The sequence below is a fragment of the Cannabis sativa genome, chromosome 3 (assembly GCF_029168945.1).
Source record: "Cannabis sativa cultivar Pink pepper isolate KNU-18-1 chromosome 3, ASM2916894v1, whole genome shotgun sequence".
NCBI classification, from domain to species: Eukaryota; Viridiplantae; Streptophyta; class Magnoliopsida; order Rosales; family Cannabaceae; genus Cannabis; species Cannabis sativa.
The window spans coordinates 40,121,994-40,140,014 of NC_083603.1; positions in this window are offsets into that span (position 1 = coordinate 40,121,994).

The following is an 18,021-nucleotide window of genomic DNA, read 5'->3' on the forward strand; positions in this document are numbered from 1 at the left end:
GATGCGGATACGAACCTGGACTCGGACCAAGACTTAGACTGGATTCAAAATGTTGGACCAAGATCTGGACCGAGATCCTGACCCGGACACAAACTTGGACCCGCACTCGGGACCCCAACTAGGACCTGGACCCGAACCTAGACCCAGATCGGGGTCCAGACCTGGACACAATTACGGACACAGACTCCGACCCGAACTCAAACCCACACTTTGAATCAGACCCAAAGCTAGACCCAGACCCAGACCCAAACTCGAACCCACACTCGGAACTGAATCCAGACTAAGATCGGGATTGGAACTTGAGACTTTGACCCAAGCTAGACCAAGACCCGAACCCACACTCGGAGCCTGATCTGGACCTAGAATGAAATCCAGACCCGAACCCAAACTCAGACCAGGACTCGAACTCCGACCCGAACACAAGCCCAAACTCGAACTCAAAATCGCAAATGGAACTAGAACCGAACTAGGACTAGGACCAGGACCAGGACCTAAACCCAAACCCGAACCTAGATCAAAACCAAGATAGAGACCTAAACCCGAACTGAGACTGGGACTCGAACCCGAACATAGACCGTGACTTAAACACACACAATAATCGAGACCTAGATGCAGAATCAAGATAGGGACCTGGGAAACAGGACTAGGTTGGGGACCTAGTACCCAAGCTAGACCCGAGCTTGAACATAGGACCCAGCTCGTGACCCGGCACCAGAACCGTGACAAGGACCCGTACCGACACCCTGACCCGAACCAAGTCCCAAACCATAAAGTGGACACGAACCCGTACCCTGTGACCCTAAATTGGAAGTTGACCGGGACTTGACCTAGCACTTGGACTAAAAAATCATAACTGAAATTGGACCTTGATTCGGAACTATACCGGGACCAGGACCCGGACTCCAAATCAGACATAGACCCGAATTGGGAGTCGGACCCGTATCCCAACCCAAACCTGGACACGGGACCTGAACACGAACCTTAACTCAGACCCAAACAAGGAACCAGACTATGGAAACACATATAGGGTTAAGACCTAGTACCGTGTGACCCAAAATTGGAAGTAAAACTGGAAGTTGACCAGGACTGGAACTAGGACTTGGACCTTGAATCATAATTGAAATTGGACCTAGATCAAGAACCGTAACCAAACAAGGACCCGGACTCCAAATCCCACCTAGACCCGAATTGGGAGCCGGACCCGGATCCCCACCCTAACCTGGACTCGGGACCCGAACCCGAACCTGAACTCAGACCAAAACATGGAACCAGACTAGGGACACAGAACAACGGTCGGGACCTAGAACCGCACCACAGTCTCGTTCCCGAACCAAAACTCAGAAATGGGACCCGGGACGTGAACCAGAACCAGACCGAGACCCGTGACAGTGATCCAAATATTGGGATTCGGGTAACGGGGCCTGGAATAGACTAGTAGTCGGTGTCTAGATCTGGGACTTAGATTAGGACCAAAACCAAGACTAAAAACCAAACCTGAACCCAGACGTAGACCTGGGACCTAAAATTTGAACCTGAACAAGAATCGCCGAACCAGGACCCTGGAACAAGACTACGACTGTGACAAGGACCCGAACCCAAACGTAGAACCGAACATAGACCTAGCCTCAGACAAAAACTGAGACTGGAATTCAGGCCCAGACACGATCGTGTACGCAGAGCGAAACTGAGACCCGGTCCTGGACCTAAATCTGGGACCCGATCCCAAACCATGACTTGGACCTAGATAGGGATCCGGATAAGAACCTGGACTCGTACCAAGACCTAGACTGGGATCGAAATGTTGGACTTGGATCTGAACCGAGATCTTGGCCCAGACCCAAACTTGGACCCGCACTCGGGACCCCAAGCTGGACCTGGACCCAAACCTAGACCTAGAACGGGGTCCAGACCTGGACACAAACCTGGACACAGACTTGGACCCGAATTCAAACCCACACCTTGAATCAGACCCAAAGCTAGATACAGACCCGGACGCAAACTCGAACCCAGACCAAGATTAGAACCAAAGATTTAGACCCAGAACTGAATCCAGACTCAGATCTGGATTGGAACTTGGGACTCGGACCCGACCTAGACCAAGACCCAGGACGCGAACCCACACCCGGAGCCTGATCTGGACCTAGACTGAAATCCAGACACGAACCAAAACTCAGACCAGGACTCGAACTCCGATCCGAACTCAAACCCGAACGCGAACTAAGAATTGCAAATGGAACTAGAATCGAACTAGGACTAGAACCAGGACCAGGACCTAAACCCAAACCCGATCCCAGATCAAAACCCAGACAGAGACCAAAACCCGAACCAAGACTGGGACATGAACCTGAACCTAGACCGTGACCCAAACCCACACTATAACCAGGACCTGGACCAAGAATCAGGATAGGGACATGAGAAACAGAACTAGGACCAAGACCTAGTACCTGACCCAGACCCAAACTTCAACCTAGGACCCAGCTCGTGACCCAGCACCAGAAATGGAACCACACTAGTACCCGAGATTGGGTTTCGGATCTTGATCCCGGGCTTGGACAAAACCGGTAGTCAGTGTCTAGATTTATGACCCAGCCCTAGACCTGAACCCCAACGAGGACCCGAAACCACACCCGGACCTAAACCCAGTCCCAAACCCAGAAGTGGACAAGAACCCGTACCGTGTGACCCAAAATTGGAAGTAAAACTGGAAGTTGACCAGGACTAGAACTAGGACTTGGACCTTGAATCATAACTGAAATTGGACCTAGATCAAGAACCGTAACCAAACAAGGACCCGGACTCCAAATCCGACCTAGACCCGAATTGGGAGCCGGACCCGGATCCCCACCCTAACCTGGACTCGGGACCCGAACCCGAACCTGAACTCAGACCAAAACATGGAACCAGACTAGGGACACAGAACAACGGTCGGGACCTAGAACCGCACCACAGTCTCGATCCCGAACCAAAACTCAGAAATGGGACCCGGGACGTGAACCAGAACCAGACCGAGACCCGTGACAGTGATCCAGATATTGGGATTCGGGTAACGGGGCCTGGAATAGACTAGTAGTCGGTGTCTAGATCTGGGACTTAGATTAGGACCAAAACCAAGACTAAAAACCAAACCTGAACCCAGACGTAGACTTGGGACCTAAAATTTGAACCTGAACAAGAATCGCCGAACCAGGACCCTGGAACAAGACTACGACTGTGACAAGGACCCGAACCCAAACGTAGAACCGAACACAGACCTAGCCTCAGACAAAAACTGAGACTGGAATTCAGGCCCAGACACGATCGTCTACGCAGAGCGGAACTGAGACCCGGTCCTGGACCTAAATCTGGGACCCGATCCCAAACCATGACTTGGACCTAGATAGGGATCCGGATAAGAACCTGGACTCGTACCAAGACCTAGACTGGGATCGAAATGTTGGACTTGGATCTGAACCGAGATCTTGGCCCAGACCCAAACTTGGACCCGCACTCGGGACCCCAAGCTGGACCTGGACCCAAACCTAGACCTAGAACGGGGTCCAGACCTGGAAATAAGCCCGGACACAGACTTGGACCCGAATTCAAACCCACACCTTGAATCAGACCCAAAGCTAGACCCGGACCCGGACGCAAACTCGAACCCAGACCAAGATTAGAACAAAAGATTTAGACCCAGAACTGAATCCAGACTCAGATCTGGATTGGAACTTGGGACTCGGACCCGACCTAGACCAAGACCCAGGACGCGAACCCACACCCGGAGCCTGATCTGGACCTAGACTGAAATCCAGACACGAACCAAAACTCAAACCAGGACTCGAACTCCGAACCGAACTCAAACCCGAACGCGAACTAAGAATTGCAAATGGAACTAGAATCGCACTAGGACTAGAACCAGGACCAGGACCTAAACCCAAACCCGATCCCAGATCAAAATCCAGACAGAGACCAAAACCCGAACCAAGACTGGGACATGAACCTGAACCTAGACCGTGACCCAAACCCACACAACAACCAGGACCTGGACCAAGAATCAGGATAGGGACATGAGAAACAGAACTAGGACCAAGAATCCGGGACCGAGTTCCATTCTCAGTTTGGGTCTGAGGCTACGTCTTTGTTCGGTTCTAGGTTTGGGTCCGGGTCCAGGTCACGATCCTAGATCTTTTTCTAGGATCCTGGTTTGGCGATTCTTATTCAGGTTCTAATTTTGGGTCCCAGGTCTAGGTTTGGGTACGGATTTGGTTCTTCGTTTGGGTTCTTGTCCTAGTCTAAGTCCCAGATCTAGACACTGACTATTTGTCTGTTCCAAGCCTTGTTACCCGAATCCCGAGTCAAGATCTAGATCACTGTCACGGGTTTCGGTTTGGTTCTGGTTCAGGTCCCAGGTCCCATTTCGGAGTTTGGGTTTGGGATCGAGATTGGGGTGCGGTTCTAGGTCCCAACCCAGGTTCTGTGTCCCTAGTCTAGTTCCATGCAGGTTTAAGTTTAGGTTCGGGTTCGGGTCCCGAGTCCAAGTTTGGGTGGGGATCCGGGTCCGGCTCCCAATTCGGTTCTAGGTCTGATTTGGGGTCCGGGTCCTAGTCCGGTTACGGTTCTAGATCTAGGTCCAATTTCAGTTATGATTCCAAGTCCAAGTCCTAGTTCCAGTCCCAGTTAAATTCAAGTTTTGGTTCCAATTTTGGGTCACAGGGTACGGGTTCGGGTCCCCTTTTAGGTTTGGGACTGGGTTCAAGTCCGCGTGTGGGTTCGGGTCCTTGTCAGGGTTCGGGTCCAGCGTTGGGTCCCAAATCTAGACACCGACTACGTGTTTTGTCGAAGCCCTGGGTCCAGATCTGGATCCTAATCTCGGGTCCCTGTCTGGTTCCATTTCTAGTGCCGTGTCACGAGCTGGGTCCTATGTTCAAGTTCGGGTCTGGGTCGGGTACTAGGTCCCGGTCCTAGTTCTGTTTCCCAGGTCCCTATCCTAATTCTGGGTCCAGCTCCCGATTATTTTGTGGGTTTGGGCCCTAGTCTTGGTTCGGGTTTAGGTCTCTGTCTGGGTTTTGCTCTTGGTTTGGATTTGGGTTTAGGTCCTTGTCCTGGTCTTGGTCCTAGTTCGGTTATAGTTCCATTTGCGATTCTGAGTTCGAGTTTGGGTTTGAGTTCGAGTCAGAGTTCGAGTCAAGTTCTGAGTTCGGGTTCGGGTCCAGATTTAAGTCAAGGTCCAGATCAGGCTCCAGGTGTGGGTTCGCATCCTGGGTCTTGGTCTAGGTTGGGTCCGAGTCGAAAGTTCCAATCCCGATCTGAGTCTGGATTCAGTTCTGGGTCTAAGTCCTTGGTTTTGGTCCTTGTCTGTGTTCGAGTTTGGGTCCGGGTCCAAGTCTAGCTTTGGGTCTGATTTTATGTGTGGGTTTGAGTTCTGGTCCGAGTTTGTGTCCGGGTTTGTGTCCAGGTCTGGACCCCATTCTAGGTCTAGGTTCGGGTCCAGGTCCAAGTTAGGGTCTTGGTCAGGATCTCGGTCTAGATTTAGGTCCAACATTTTGATCCCATTCTGGGTCTTGGTCCGAGTCCAGGATCGTATCCGGATCCCTATCTAGGTCCAAGTCTGTGTTTGGGATCAGGTCCCAGATGTAGGTCCAGGTCGGGGCCTCTGTTCCGGTCTGGGTAGGGGTCCCATATCGAGACATCGACTACGGGTTTTGCCCAAGCCCTTGGTCTAGATCCGGATCCCAATCTCGGGTCGGAGTCTGGTCCTACTTCTGGTGCCGGGTCTTGAGCTGGGTCCTAGGTTCAAGTTCGAGCATGGGTCGGGTACTAGGTCCCGATCCTAGTTCTATTTCCCTGGTCCCTATCCTGATTCTGGGTCCAAGTCCCGGTTACTGTGTGGGTTTGGGTCCCGGTCTAGTTCGGGTTCGAGTCCTAGTCTCGGTTCGGGTTTAGGTCTTTGTCTAGGTTTTTATCTGGGTTCGGGTTTGGGTTTAGGTCCTGGTCTTCGTAATAGTCCTATTTCGGTTTTGTTCCATTTGCGATTCTGAGTTCGAGTTTGGGTTTGAGTTCGGGTCAAAGTTCCAGTCCTGGTCTAAGTTTGGGTTCTGGTCCGAATTTCAGTCTAGGTCCAGATCAAGCTCCAGGTGTGGGTTCGCGTCCCAAGTTCCATTACCGATCTGAGTTTGGATTAAGTTTTGGGTCTAAGTCCTTGGTTCTCATTCTGGTCTGGGTTCGAGTTTGGGTCCGAGTCCGAGTCTAGCTTTGGGCCTGACTTTAGGTGTGGGTTTGAGTTCGGGTCCGAGTCTGTGTCTGGGTTTCTGTCCAAGTCTTGACCCCGATCTGGATCTAGGTTCGGGTCTAGGTGCAAGTTAGGGTCTGGGTCAGGATCTCGGTCTAGATTTAGGTCCAGCATTTCGATCCCATTCTGGGTCTTGGTCCGAGTCCAGGATCGTATCCGGATCCCTATCTAGGTCCAAGTCTGTGTTTGGGATCAGGCCCCAGATTTAGGTCCAGGTCGGGGCCTCTATTCCGGTCTGGGTAGTGGTCCCATATCCAGACATCGACTACGGGTTTTGTCCAAGCCCTTGGTCTATATCCGGATCCCAATCTCGTGTCGGAGTCTGATTCTACTTCTGGTGCCGGGTCTTGAGCTGGGTCCTAGGTTCAAGTTCGGGCATGGGTCGGGTACTAGGTCCCGATTCTAGTTCTATTTCCCTGGTCCCTATCCTGATTCTGGGTCCAAGTCCCGGTTATTGTGTGGGTTTGGGTCCCGGTCTAGTTCGGGTTCGAGTCCTAGTCTCGGTTCGGGTTTAGTTCTTTGTCTGGGTTTTTATCTGGGTTCGGGTTTGGGTTTAGGTCCTGGTCTTGGTAATAGTCCTATTTGGGTTTAGTTCCATTTTCCATTCTGAGTTCGAGTTTGGGTTTGAGTTCGGGTCGGAGTTCCAGTCCTGGTCTAAGTTTCGGTTCGGGTCCAAATTTCAGTCTAGGTCCAGATCAAGCTCCAGGTGTGGGTTCGCGTCCCAAGTTTCATTCCCGATCTGAGTCTGGATTAAGTTCTGGGTCTAAGTCCTTGGTTCTCATCCTTGTCTGGGTTCGAGTTTGGGTCTGAGTCCGAGTCTAGCTTTGGGCCTGACTCTAGGTGTGGGTTTGAGTTCGAGTCCGAGTTTGTGTCTGGGTTTCTGTCCAAGTCTGGACCCCGATCTGGGTCTAGGTTCGGGTCAAGGTCAAAGTTGGGGTCCCGAGTGCGAGTCCAGGTTTGTATCCGGATCTCTATCTAGGTCCAAGTTTGTGTTTGGGATCATCTCCCAGATTTAGGTTCAGGTCTGGGTCTCAGTTCCGGTCTGGGTACCCGACCGTGTCCGTCGCCGAGTTCCAATCTCAATTTTGGTCTGAGGCTAGGTCTGTGTTCAGTTCTAGGTCTGGGTCCGGGCCCTGGTCGCGGTCCTAGTCTTGTTCTAGGGTCTTGGTTCGGCGATTCTTGTTCAGGTTTTATATTTGGGTCCCAGGTCTAAGTCTAGGTTGGGGTTTGGTTCTTCGTCTGGGTTCTCATCCTAGTCTGAGTCCCAAATCTAGACATCGACTACTGGTCTGTTCCAGGCCACGTTACCCGAATCCCTAGTCAAGATCTAGATCATTGTCACGGGTCTTGGTCTGGTTCTGGTTCAGGTACCAGGTCCCATTTCAAAGTTTGGGTTCGAGATCAAGAATGGGATGCGTATCTAGGTCCCGACCCTGGTTCTGTGTCCCTAGTCTGGTTCCATGTTTGGGTCTGAGTTCAAGTTCGGGTTCGGCTCCCCAACCCTAGTTTGGGTTGGGATTCGGGTCCGGCTCCCAATTCGGGTCCAGGTCTTATTTGGAATCCGGGTCCTCGTCCGGTTACGACTCTGGATCTAGGTCCAATTTCTGTTATGATTCCAAGTCCAAGTCCTGGTTCTAGTCCCGGTCAACTTCCGGTTTTGGTTCCAATTTTGCGTCACAAGGTACGGGTTCGGGTCCACTTTTGGGTTTGGGACTGGGTTCAGGTTCGGGTGTTGGTTCGGGTCCTTGTCAGGGTTCGGGTCCAGGGCTGGGTCCCAAATCCAGACACCGACTACGAGTTTTGTCCAAGCCCTGGGTCCAGATCTGGATCCCAATCTTGGGTCGCATTTTGGTTCCATTTCTGGTGCCGGGTCACGAGTTGGGTCCTAAGTTCAAGTTCTGGTCTGGTTCGAGTATTAGGTCCCGGTCCTAGTTCTATTTCCCAGGTCCCTATCCTGAGTCTCGGTCCAGGTACCGATTATTGTGTGAGTTTGGGTCCCGGTCTAGCTTCAAGTTCGAGTCCTAGTCTCGGTTTGGGTTTAGGTCTCTGTTTGGGTTTTGATCTGGGTTCGGGTTTGGGTTTAGGTCCTGGTCCTGGTCCTAGTGCTAGTTCGGTTTTAGTTCCATTTGCGATTCTGAGTTCGAGTTTGGGTTTGAGTTCTGGTCGGAGTTCAAGTCCTTGTGTGAGTTTGGGTTTGGGTTCAGATTTCAGTCTAGGTCCAGATAAGGCTCCGGGTGTGGGTTCGCGTCCTGGGTCTTGGTCTAGGTTGGGTCCGATTCTTAAGTTACAATCCCGATCTGAGTCTGGATTCAATTCTGGGTCTAAGTCCTTGGTTCTGATCCTGGTCTGGGTTTGAGTTTGGGTCCGAGTCCGGGTCTAGCTTTGGGTCTGATTCTAGGTGTGCGTTTGTGTTCGGGTCTGAGTCTGTGTCCGGGTTTGTGTCCAAGTCTGAACCCCGATCTGTGTTTAGGATCGGGTCGAAGTCCAAGTTGGGGTCCCGAGTACGGGTCCAAGTTTGGGTCTTGGTTAGTATCTCGGTCTAGTTCTAGTTCAGGTCCAAGGTCCCATTTCTTAGTTTTGGTTTGGGATAGAGACTGGGGTGCGGTTCTAGGTCCCGACCCTTATTCTGTGTCCCTAAAATGGTTCCATGTTTGTGTCTGAGTTCAAGTTCGGGTTTAGGTCTCTGTCTGGGTTTTGATATGGGTTTGGGTTTCGGTTTAAGTCCTAGTCCTAGTCCTAGTCCTAGTTTTGTTCTAGTTCCATTTGCGATTCTAAGTTCGACTTTGGGTTTGAGTTCGAGTCAGAGTTCGAGTCCTGGTCTGAATTTTGGGTTCAGGTCTAGATTTCAGTCTAGGTCCAGATCAGGCTCCAGTTGTGGGTTCTCGTCCTGGGTCTTGGTCTAGGTTGGGTCCGAGTCCCAAGTTCCAATTTCGATCTGAGCCTGGATTCAGTTCTGGGTCTAAGTCCTTGGTCCTGATCTTAGTCTGGGTTCGAGTTTGGATCCTTGTACGAGTCTAGCTTTTGGTTTGATTCTAGGTGTGGGTTGGAGTTCGAGTTTGAGTCTGTGTCCGGGTCCGTGTCCAGGTCTGGACCCCGATCTGGGTCTAGGTTTGGGTCCAAGTCCAAGTTCGGGTCCCGAATGCGGGTCCAAGTTTGGGTCTGGGTCAAGAGCTCGGTCCACATCTGGTCCAGCATTTTGATCCCAGTCTGGGTCTTGGTCATGGTCAAGCTTCGTATCTGGATCCCTATCTAGGTCCATGTCTGTGTTTGGGATCGGGTCCCAGATTTAGGTCCAAGTGCGGGTCTCAGTTCCGTCCTGGGTACACGACCGTGTCTAGGCCCGAGTTCCAGGTCCCGAATGCGGGTCCAAGTTTGGGTCTGGGTCAAGAGCTCGGTCGAGATCTAGGTCCAGCATTTTGATCCCAGTCTGGTTCTTGGTCCGAGTCCAAGTTCGTATCTAAATCCCTATCTAGGTCCAAGTCTGTGTTGGGGATCGGGTCCCAGATTTAGGTCCAAGTCCGGGTCTCAGTTTCTGTCTGGGTACACAACCTTGTCTAGGCCCGAGTTCCAGTCTCAGTTTGGGTCTGAGGCTAGGTCTGTGTTCGGTTCTAGTTCTGGGTCCGGGTCCTGGTCACGTTCCTTGTCTTGTTCTAGCGTCCTGGTTCTGCGATCCTTGTTCAGGTTCTAATTTTGGGTCCCAGGTCTAAGTCTTGGTTCGGGTTTGTTTCTTCGCCTCGGTTCTGGTCCAAGTCTGAGTCGCAGATTTAGACACTGAGCACTAGTCTCGGTCACTGGGACCCGTTATCGGAATCCCGAGTCAAGATCTGGATCACGGTCACTGGTCTCGGTCTGGTTCTGGTTCAGGTCCCAGGTCCCATTTTTGAGTTTGGGTTTGGGATCGAGACTGGGGTGGGGTTCAAGGTCCGGACCCTGGTTCTGTGTCCCTAGTCTGGTTCCATGTTTGGGTCTGAGTTCAGTTTCGAGTTCGGATCCCGAGTCCAGGTTTGGGTGGGGATCCGGGTCCGGCTCCCAATTTGGGTCTACGTCTGATTTGGAGTCCGGGTCTTGGCCCGGTTACGGTTCGCGATCTATGTCCAATTTCAGTTATGATTCAAAGTCCAAGTCCTAGTTCCAGTCCCGGTCAACTTCCGGTTTTGGTTCCAATTTTGGGTTACAGGGTACGGGTTCGGGTCCACTTTTTGGTGTGGGACTGGGTTCAGGTCTGAGTGAGGGTTCGAGTCCTTGTCAGGGTTCGGGTCCAGAGTTGGGTCCCAAATCCAAACACCGACTACAGGTGTTGTCCAAGCTCTGGTTCCATTTCTTGTGCCGGGTCACGAGCTGGGTCCTAGGTTCAAGTTCGGGTTTGGGTCGGGCACTATGTCCCGGTCCTAGTTCTATTTCCTAGGTCCCTATCCTGATTCTAGATCCAGGTCCCGGTTATTGTGTGGGTTTGGGTCTATGTTCGAGTTCGAGTCCTAGTCTCGGTTTGGGTTTAGGTCTCTGTCTGGGTTTTGATCTGGGTTCGGGTTTGGGTTTAGGTCCTTGTCCTGGTCCTAGTCCTAGTTCCATTTGCCATTCTTAGTTCGAGTTTGGGTCTGAGTTCGGGTCCGAGTTCGCATCCTGGGTCTTTGTCTAGGTTTGGTCTCTGTCCCAAGTTCCAATCCCGATCTGAGTCTGGATTCAGTTCTTGGTCTAAGTTTTTGGTTCTGAACCTAATCTGGGTTCGAGTTCAGGTCCGGGTCTTAGGCTAACTTTGGGTCTGATTCTAGGTGTGAATTTGAGTTCGGGTCGAAGTCTGTGTCCTTGTTTGTGTCCAGGTCTGGACCCCCGATCTAAGTCTAGGTTCGAGTCCAGGTGCAAGTTCAGGTCCCGAGTGCGGGTTCAAGTTTGGGTCTTGGTCAGGATCTCGGTCCATATCTAGGTCCACCATTTCGATCCCAGTCTTGGTCTTGGTCCGAGTCCAGGTTCGTATCCGGATCCCTATCTAGGTCCAAGTCTTTGTTGTGGATCGGGTCCCAGATTTCGGTCAAAGTCTAGGTCTATGTTCCGGTCTGGGTACACAACCGTGTCCGGGCCCGAGTTCCAGTCTCAGTTTGGGTCTGAGGCATGTCTGTGTTCGGTTCCACGTTTGGGTCCGGGTCCTCATCACGGTCCTAGTCTTGTTCTAGGGTCCTGGTTCGGCGATTCTTGTTCAGGTTCTAATTTTGGGTCCCAGGTCTAGGTCTGGGTTCGGGTTTGGTTCTTCGCCTGGGTTCTGGTCCTAGTCTGAGTCCTAGATCTAGACACGACTACTGGTCTGTTCCAGGCCCCGTTACCCGAATCCCAAGTCAAGATTTGGATCACTGTCACGGCTCTCGGTCAGGTTCTGGTTCAGGTCTCAGGTCCCTTTTCTGAGTTTGGGTTCGAGATCGAGACTGGGGTGCGGTTCTAGGTCCGGACCCTGGTTCTTTGTCCATAGTCTGGTTCCATGTTTGGTTCTGAGTTCATGTTCGGGTTCGGGTCCCGAGTCCAGGTTTGGGTTGGGATCCGGGTCCGATTCCCAATTCGAGTCTAGGTCTGATTTGGAGTCCGGGTCCTGGTTCAGTTACGGTTCAAGATCTAGGTCCAATTTTAGTTATGTTTCCAAGTCCAAGTCCTAGTTCCAGTCCCGGTCAACTTCCGGTTTTGGTTCCCATTTTGGGTCACACGGTACGAGCTCGGGTCCACTTTTGTGTTTGGGACTGGGTTCATGTCCGAGTGAGGGTTCGGATCCTTGTCAAGGTTGGGGTCCAGAGTTGGGTTCCTAATGCAGACACCGACTACAAGTTTTTTTCAAGACCTGGGTCCAGATCTGGATCCCAATCTCGGGTCCCAGTCTGGTTCCATTTCTTGTGCCGGGTCACGAGCTAGGTTCTACGTTCAAGTTCCGGTCTAGGTCGGGTACTATGTCCCGGTCCTAGTTCTGTTTCCCAGGTCTTTATCCTTATTCTTGATCCAGGTCCCGGTTATTGTGTGGGTTTGTGTCTCGGTCTAGGTTCAAGTTCGAGTCCTAGTCTCGATTCGGGTTCAGGTCTCTGTCTTGGTTTTGATCTCGGTTCGGGTTTGGGTTTAGGTCCTGGTCCTAGTCCTAGTCCTAGTTCGGTTCTAGTTCCATTTGCGAGTCTTTGTTCGAGTTTGGGTTTGAGTTCGGTCGGAGTTTGAGTCCTGGTCTGAGTTTGGGTTCGGGTCTGGATTTTAGTCTAGGTCCAGATCAGGCTCCGGGTGTGGGTTCGCGTCATGGGTCTATGTCTAGGTTGGGTGTGAGTCCCAAGTTCCAATCCCGATCTGAGTCTGGATTCAGTTCAGGGTCTAATTCCTTGGTTCTGATCTTGTTCGGGTTAGAGTTTGGGTCCGGGTCAAGGTCTAACTTTGGGTCTGATTCTAGGTGCGGGTTTCAGTTCGGGTCGGAGTCTGTGTCCGTGTTTGTGTCCGGGTCTAGACCACGGTCTGGCTCTAGGTAAGGGTCAAGGTCCAAGTTTGGGTCCGAGTGCGGGTCCAAGTTTAGTTCTTCGTCAAGATCTCGGTCCAGACCTAGGTCCAGCATTTCGATCACAGTCTTGGTCTTGGTCCATCTCCAGGTTCATATTCGAATCCCTATCTAGATCCAATTCTGTGTTTGGGATCGTTCGCAGATTTAGGTCCAGGTCCAAGTCTCAGTTTCGGTCTGGGTACACGACTGTGTCCGAGCTCGAGTTCCAGTGTCAGTTGGGGTCTAAGGTTATGTCTGTGTTCGATTCTACGTCTGGGTCCGGGTCCTAGTCACGGTCCTAGTCTTGTTCTAGGGTCCTTGTTCGGCGATTATTTTTCAGGTTCTAATTTTCGGTCCCAGGTCTAGGTCTGGGTTCGGGTTTAGCTCTTCGTCTGTGTTCTGGTCCTAGTCTAAGTCCCAGATCTAGACACCGACTACTGGTCTGTTCCAGGCCCCGTTACACGAATCCCGAGTCAAGATCTGGATCACTGTCACGGGTCTCGGTCTGGTTCTAGTTTAGGTCCAAGGTCCCATTTCTAAGTTTGGGTTCGGGATAGAGACTGGGGTGCAGTGCTAAGTCCCGACCCTAGTTCTGTGTCCCTTGTCTGGTTCCATGTTTGGGTCTTGATCCCAATCTCGGGTCCTAGTCTTGTTCCATTTCTTGTGCCGGGTCACGAGCTGGGTCCTAGGTTCAAGTTCGGGTTTGGGTCGAGTTCGAGTCTTAGTCTCGGTTCGGGTTTAGGTCTCTGTCTGGGTTTTGATCTGGGTTCGGGTTTGGGTTTCGGTCCAGGTCTTAGTCCTAGTTCGGTTCTAGTTCCATTTGCCATTCTTAGTTCGAGTTTGGGGCTGAGTTCAGATGGGAGTTCGAGTCCTGGTCTAAATTTTGGTTCGGGTCCGGATTTCAGTCTAGGTCCAAATCAGGCTCCGGGTGTGGGTTCGCATCCTGGGTCTTTGTCTAGGTTTGGTCTTAGTCCCAAGTTCCAATCCCGATCTCAGTCTGGATTCAGTTCTAGGTCTAAGTCCTTCGTTCTGATCCTGGTCTGGGTTCGAGTTTGGGTCTGGGTCTGGGTCTAGCTTTGGCTCTGAGACCAAACCTAGACCTAGACCTGGGACCCTAAATTAGAACCTGAACAAGAATTACCGAACCAGGACCCTAGAACAAGACTAGGACCGTGACCAGGACCCGAACTCATACCTAGAACCAAACCCACACCTAGCCTCAGACCAAAACTGAGACTGGAACTCGGGCCCGGACACGGTCGTGTACCTACACTGGAACTGAGACCCGGACCTGGACCTGAATCTTGGACCCAATTCGAAACACAGAGTTGGACCTAGACATTGATCCGGATACGAACCTGGACTCGGACCAAGACCCAAACTGGGATCGAAATGCTGGACTTAGATCTGGACCGAGATCTTGACCAAGACCCAAACTTGGACCCACACTCGGGACCCAAACCCACACCATAACCGGGACTTGGACCCATAATCAGGATAGGGACCTGGGAAATAGAACTAGGATCGGGACCTAGTACCCGACCCATACCTAAACTTGAACCTAGGACCCAGCTCAAGTCCCGGCACCAGAAGTAGAACAAGACTCTGACCCGAGATTGGCATCTGGATCTAGACCGAGGGCTTAGACAAAACCCGTAGTCAGTGTCTGGATTTGGGACCCCGCCCTGGACCAGAACACTGACAAGGACCTGAACCCAGTCCCGGACCTGAACCCAGTCCCAAACCCAAAAGTGGACCCGAACCCGTACCCTGTGACCCAAAATTGGAATAAAAACCGGAAGTTGACCGAGACTGGAACTAGGACTTGGAGTTGGAATCAGAACTGAAATTGGACATAGATCTAGAACCGTAACCGGACCAAGACCCTAACTCCAAATCAGACCTATACCCAAATTGGGAGCCATACCCGGATCCAAACCCAAACCTGTACTCGGGACCGGAACCTGAACCTAAACTCAGGCCCAAACTTGGAACCAGACTAGGGACACAGAACCATGGTCGTGACATAGAACCGTACCCGAGTCTCGATCTCGAACCCAAACTCAAAAATGGGACCTGGGACCTGAACCGGAACCAGCCCGAGACCCGTGACAGTGATCCAGATCTTGACTTGGGATTCGGGTAACGGGGCCTAGAACATACCCGTAGTCGGTGTCTAGATCTAGGAGTCAGACTAGGACCAGAACCCAGACGAAGAACCAAACTCGAACCCAGACCTAGACCTAGGACCCAAAATTAGAACCTAAACAAGAATCGCCGAACCACGACCCTAGAACAAGAATAGGACCGTAGACCAAGACCCAGGACGCGTACCCACACCCATAGCCTGATCTGGACGTAGACTGAAATCCGGATCCGAACCCAAACTCAGAAGAGGACTCGAACTTCGACCTGAACTCAAACCCAAACTCGAACAAAGAATCGCAAATGGAACTAGAACCGAACAAGGACTAGAACCAGGACCAGGACCTAAACCCAAACTTGAACCCAGACCAAAACCCAGATAGAGACCTAACCCCGAACCCAGATCAAAACCAAGAAAGAGACCTAAACCTGGACTCGCGACAAAGAACCTGGGTCGGCACCTAGAACTGTACCCCAGTCTCGCTCCCGAACCCAAACTCAAAAATGGGATCGGGGACCTGAAGCAGAACCAGACCGAGACCCGTGACAGTGATCCAGATCTTTACTCGGGATTCGGTTAGCGGGGCCTGGAACAGACCAATAGTCGGTGTCTAGATCTGGGACACAGACTAGGACCAGAACCCAGACGAAGAACAATTCCCGAACCCAAACCTAGACGTGGGACCCAAAATTAGAACCTGAACAAGAATCGCCGAACCAGGACCCTAGAACAAGACTAGGACCGTGACCAGGATCGGGAGCCAGACCTATAACCGAACACACACCAAGCCTCAGACCCAAACTGAGACTGGAACTCAGGCCCGGATACGGTCGTGTACCCAGACCGAAACAGAGACCCCGAATGTCCTTCTCTTTGTGTGTGATATTTCACAGTCTTCCAATCTATGATTGAGGTACCACTTGCTATGTGTGGGCCCTACTCTATCACTGAGGGTTTCGAAATTTAGAAGAGGAAAAGAGAGAGAGGTTGGTTCGGCTATGGAGAGAGAGGGAAGGCTCAGTTTTCTGAAAAAATGATTTTCTAAGAAAAGGTTATGAAAACTTGTTGTTTGACTGAGCCATCACTTTCTATTTATAGGCAACTACTAGGTTTAGGTTAGTAATTATTTGGCATTAAAATAATGAAAATATTAATTAGAAAAAGCTATCCAAGTGGCCGGCCATAGGTGTTAATGGGCCTCATTTAAATGCCAAAACTAATTATTTAATAACTAAAATAGATTATTAAATAAGATTGTCATTTAATTTAATTATTAATTAGACATATAAAGTCTATTAATTAATAAATAAACCTAGAATCTCTTTACTTTACAATTTTGCCCCTGCTTAGTGAAAATTCACAAATTAGACATAGTCTAACTTTAGAATGATAATTGATTAATCACAAATCAATTATTGAGTCTTACAAGCAGTATAGTCTCAACAAGAATGGGGACCATGGATCTATATGCTGAGCTTCCAATAAGTGAACTGAATTTACTAAGTAAATTCCTACTTATTAATTCCTCGTTGAATCCACTCTTAGAACTTAGAATTGCACTCTCAGACTTATATAGAGCATATTATATGTTCGACGATATAGATATGCTATCTCATTTAACCATTGTTATAATCTTATTGTGATCAAAGATCCTCTATATAGATGATTTACATCGAGACGGGATAATTTTACCGTTCTCACCCCTCAAAGTATTTCGCCCCTTAAAACACTTAGCTACCTATAAATGATGTTTAGTGATCTAAGAATTACTCACTTAAACAAGAGCTCATCCATTTACTTCTATTTAGCTAAGCTCGAAGGGAATAATCACTTGACTTCTATACACCAGTAGAAGCTATAGATTCCATATTTATGTTCAGCACTCCCACTCAATCATACTATCATGTTCCCAAAATATACGTATCACCCTGACCCAAAAGTAGGCTTAACTAATAAATCAAAGAACATGAATAGTACTCCTGAGTTGAGCCTAAGCATATCAGGATTTAGATTCTTTTAATCTCAAGATCAACTACTGATATTGACTTGGAAAGATATGACGGTAAGTTTATAATATCTTAACTAAGTTGCAATATCACAGTCCAATGTATACTCCATACATTCGAAACTAGTATACTTTACCAATGTCGTGGAAAGAACATAACACTTACTCCAAGTGTAAGTACACTTCATCGCTGATTATCACATTAGTGTAAATCCAAAACACTGATGAAACAGGGACTTAGTCTTTTGATTCATATAATCACAATCACATTCCACTGTGTTGACGATACTGTAATTGTGAATAAACATATGATCTGGACTTAACAGATTTTGTGTGTAAATGTAATAAACATATTAAACCATTAGCACGTAAAATTCATGCAAACATAAATCACTTCAAATTTCTTATATTGAAAACTAATCAGATTGTAAAGGGTTTTTATTTAGGGCACAAAACCCAACAATTAGGACCATGACAAGGACCCGGACCTAGACCTAGAACCGAACACAGACCTAGCCTTAGACCGGAACTGAGACCCGGACCTCGACCTAAATCTGGGACACGATCCCAAACACAAACTTGGACCTAGATAGGGATCCAGATACGAACCTGGACTCGGACCAAGACCCAGACTAGGATCAAAATGTTGGACCAAGATCTGGACCGAGATCCTGACCCGGACACAAACTTGGACCCGCACTCGGGACCCCAACTAGGACATGGACCCGAATCTAGACCCAGATCAGGGTCCAGACCTGGACACAAACACGGACACAGACTCCGACCCGAACTCAAACCCACACCTTGAATCAGACCCAAAGCTAGACCCGGACCCGGACCCAAACTCAAACCCACACTCGGAACTGAATCCAGACTAAGATCGGGATTGGAACTTGAGACTTTGACCCAACCTAGACCAAGACCCGAACCCACACTCGGAGCCTGATCTGGACCTAGAATGTAATCCAGACCCGAACCCAAACTCAGACCAGGTCTCGAACTCCGACCCGAACACAAACCCAAACTTGAACTCAAAATCGCAAATGGAACTAGAACCGAACTAGGACTAGGACCAGGACCAGGACCTAAACCCAAACCCGAACCTAGATCAAAACCAA